Raw genomic sequence first — 4560 nt, 5'->3', positions numbered from 1 at the left:
GCTCCATTGGGAAAATGTGAAAAGATTTAGGACTTAATTGACAAAATTAAAAGATTTAGGACTCAACAAAGGTATAATAGATTTACGACTTTCGGGACAATTTTCCCTTTAGGAAAATAAGTACATAAATATACGATCATTTGGTTCATATAATACGTATGTTGAAAATCCTTTACGTGATGATATATTATCTTATCAAAAGTTGCTTCGATTCTCGATAACGAGACGACCAACGATCACGTTCTTGATTATTTACCCGACGGACTTTTCGAGGGCTTTATTTTCTCTAGAAACGGAACATACCTAGGAAGATTATATTATCACAGTAGGTTACTTATTTCCATCACACGTGGAGTTTCACGGCATAATTTACAGGTATATGCACATTTTTCTTGTGACGTCATATTCTTCTTGCTAATTGTTCCTCAAATCTTAAGGAATATTTGTTTTTTTTTTGTTGGTCGAAACAGGAATATTTGGTTTACTTTTCTAGATTATATCTTACATTTTCCAACAGCATCAGTTATTAAAATGCAGAGCCCAACATAAAATGTGATTTATATAACCATCTCTAGGCTAGGTAAAGTTCTTCGATTAAGTATGTTATTATAAGCAGGAAAATTACAAGAGAAGTCCTAAATTTAATGCAATCGTGCCAATTTAGTCGTAAATCTTTTGCATTTATGGAAATTTAGTCCTTCGGATCAAATTGGCTGATCGGGATCGATGTGGCAATTTTTAATAATATCTTTATTTTTTTATTTTTTTTAAAACTTAATTTTCCCCCCTTTTTTTATCACTTGGAGGAAGAAGGAGAAAGTATAAAGAGAAATAAATAAATAAATAAATAAATAAATAAAATTCTCAAAAAATTTATTAAAATATTAGTAAAAACTGTCACGTTAGCACCGGTCAGCAAAATTTGGCCAGATGGACTGAATTGATCAAGATGCAAATGTTTCATAACTGAATTGACAAAAAAAAAGGTTTATGATTGAATTTGTATAATTGTAATAGGTTTAGGACTTTTTTGGTAATTTTCCCAACTATAAGCACATTTTTGTTTTATTGGTTTGATGTACATGCACTTATTCGATCGGAGAACCTTTTGCCCTAACGTATATGCCCTGCCCTCCACTCTCCAGTGAGAAAGATTGTGGTTCTTCACCTGCTCACAAGAGAATCCGAATCTCTACTCTTACCATTCACTATCATATGCTTCTGTTCGGACGATTGAAGATGCACAGTCGGAGCATATACTTGAGGAGAAGTAACTGTTGGGTGGCTAGGGTTTTTTCCACGAACACAAAAAAGAAAGAAAGATCCTGCAACAAATATGACCCTCCAGAAGCGCACGTTTAGAGCTCCAAGAGGGTATTTAGCGCGAGCATATGCTGGATTTACCGGATCATCTCGAGCTTCCTTTGAAAAGGATGACGAATCGATCCGTTTTACAGGAGACAGGGTGCATATTATTACCATTCTTTTCCTTTGTACTGGGCATTGGATATTCTCGTTTTGTTTTCGTTGTTCAGAACCTTGACTATTCAAGTCTGGCAGTACAGCACCTCATAATCTGGAATCACATTCTCTCTGACAATCGATGTTTTTATGGTATTTTTAGGAGTATAAACCCGACCCCCAATTGAATTATACGAGTTTTCTTGGGAGTGTCGATTGAATATTGGATCAGAGTGGATGGAGAATGGCATCTTGATCTGGAGAGATATGGGACATTGTGATATTCTGCAATGTTCACGACAAGATTAGAGTACTGTGTCGGCAGTTTTAGATGTTAAAGACTCATTGGTTGGGTTCGACCTTTTCTCTTTGGTAGTCGCCTAATTCAAATATAATTGATGCTTTTATTCTTCTGAAGATCATGGCTATAAACTAGGAACAATGGATAATTGATGTTTCCATTAAATGTCTCATTGATCGAAGCTATTAATCGAAACAAATAGGGTAGTTATCGGAAAAATCAATGGTTGAGATTTCTTGAGGTACCACTAAAAATGCCAAGTGAATGGAGAATCTTTATCCGAATTGTTATTATACAATTAGGGAATGGGAACGCCTTGTTGTGTGTGCATTATAAACGACAAATTTGAAATATTCGCATATTGTTCTCTCCTCCTTTATTTGTATATTTATCCAGGAAGACTTTGTATTGTAATGAGAAAAATCATTAGCACAAGAAATACGTACACTATAATTCTCATGAGAGTTGGAAAAAAAAAAAACCCAAATAAACGTAGATGAGTAATTCATATGAGAGTCGAGAAATCCAAAATCAGCTGGCAATTTAATTGGAAAAAAAAGCTGGCGAGTTGCTTGAACAATTATCAGTGAAGTCATGGAAAAACTGGTAAATTTAAGGTGACTGTATAAAAGGTAAATATTAGGAAAAGTTGACGATATGCAAACTGTCAAAAAGACTTGACAATTTCATAAGACGGCCGGAGAACAACCAACAAGTTGCCGGTCAATGACGTGACGGTCAGTCTTTGTTCGATCGACAAATGCTCGACACTCACCAACTCTTTCAGAAATCTATAGAGACAGAACTTGTCGCCGGACATTGACACGTTGCTGCCGATATTCAGCAAACAATTAGACTAAATCAAAGGAATACCATCCCCATAACCCTCCCCCCCAAAATAAAAAAGAAATATCATCTTGTTACCGTTCGAATTACTAGGGGTAAACATGATTTTATGATAGAACTTAGAACCTGAAATCAGACCAATGGAGAACTTGCGTGGTTCCAAGTTTTAAGGTGTACAGGTAGGTCCTAGGTTTCAAAAATTGGAAAATCTGTTCCACTGGGTAAGTTTCAGATAGATGAAATATGGAACCCGTAATGTAACCCGTAGCAAGTTTTTGTGTTTTTCTTGATATATGTCTTTGCGCAATCCTACAGTATTTCATGACATTCGACGATGAGTGTATAATCTAAACCTACTAGTTCGAGCTTCCATTTGCGATAATATTTATTACCGAGACTTTCACTTTATTAATATTTCATATTTATTCGTGTGTTTAAATATAAGTCGTGGTCGGTGAATTATAGCAGCAAATAATGATCATTAAATGTGATAATTTATTACAATCATTTAGTTAAGAATAAATGTGGAATTTGAATAGATCTTGAAACCAACCCTAAAACCCGTGACAGAGTAAGTTATAGATTCCAAGGTATGTAGGATAGATAATAGATTTCAAAAAATGAGGAACTTGTTCTAACAGCTATGTTTCAAATTTTAAATAGAACTTATACGAAATTCGAAACCGCTCGCTCTGACAAATGACTGTCTCCGTTGTTCCCGGCTCCCGGTTTTCACGTAAGATAAGCATTGCGGACGGCCACATGTGTGACGCATTCGTATATCCTGCTTTTAGGTAAAGAAAACGTCAATTGCGGGCAGAACTGTAGGCATGTGAGAGGACTGATCTCAAATCCAAGTGTCTGACCTAACAAGGAACGAGAGATGACAGAGATCTTCATCATCGGATTGGTTGCGTACCTGCGGGGGCGCAACCCTGCGTAATGCGATCTGAATCGACCACCATTCCCATACGCAGCTTCCGATTGGCCCTTCCATTAGTCTAAAATTTGGTTTCTCCTCCTTTCACTCAAAAGAGTTTTCCCATTGTTAAATCGGATTTCTCTATCCCGTCCTCGCTTCAGAAACGAAAATTGGTTTTGCACCAAATGTTATTAAAGGCAGAAGCCAGGTATCGTACGAGAGTTCCAAAGATGAAAGGGTGTTTTTATTTTGTAGTCTAGATTCTCTTCCCGATGAGACTCGTTGTACACGTTTAGATGCCCCCGCTTGCATCACAAGATAAAGTGTTCGAGCCCTGACAAGCGGATTGATTCCATATGTAGATTGAAATTTTATGCGTTTGACTTATACCCGATTTGACAAGGGCCAATGTAATCGTCGACATTCTTTTAAGATGGTAGGGGACGCAGGAGGGACCGAGCTGCACATCCAATAGATCAAGTATCGCCAAGGCGACACATGTCGACATTCATAAGGAAATCGGTGCATTTGAGCTCGGCCTAGCCCCACGCAGGTGAAATTTCCAAGTTGTGCATCGCGAGTGACCATTTAGGGTGGGTCTTACTTTCGAACTGCGACGCGAGGTCTCGTCCATCTCGTGCGGGTCTTTGAGATGTGGTACGCGGACTAAACTTGGAAAAGTGAAGTGTCTCGTCACTTTAAACAATAGACTCATCTAAACCTTATTAGGGTCAGTCGTCACTTTAAGCAATAAACTCATTTAATCCCATTAGGGTCTGGAATCCAATTAAACCCCACTCTTTGAGAGAGAGAGAGAGAGAGAGAGGCAAAGTGGAGCATCTTTGAGTCAGCCAACTTAAGCAAACCCTGTCCATTTTCCACAATCATAGTGCAGAAGTTACAGTCCACATTCACAGATACCCCAGAGAGAGAGAGATAAAGATAGAGAGCAACGACTACGGATTTGACAAATTTTTCTCAGATTTTGTCCTCATAAAGATTTTTGGGCCACCCTAAAAATAACAGTATG

The sequence above is a fragment of the Rhodamnia argentea genome, chromosome 6, assembly GCF_020921035.1.
Source record: "Rhodamnia argentea isolate NSW1041297 chromosome 6, ASM2092103v1, whole genome shotgun sequence".
Lineage (NCBI taxonomy): Eukaryota > Viridiplantae > Streptophyta > Magnoliopsida > Myrtales > Myrtaceae > Rhodamnia > Rhodamnia argentea.
This window is presented reverse-complemented; position numbering follows the sequence as displayed.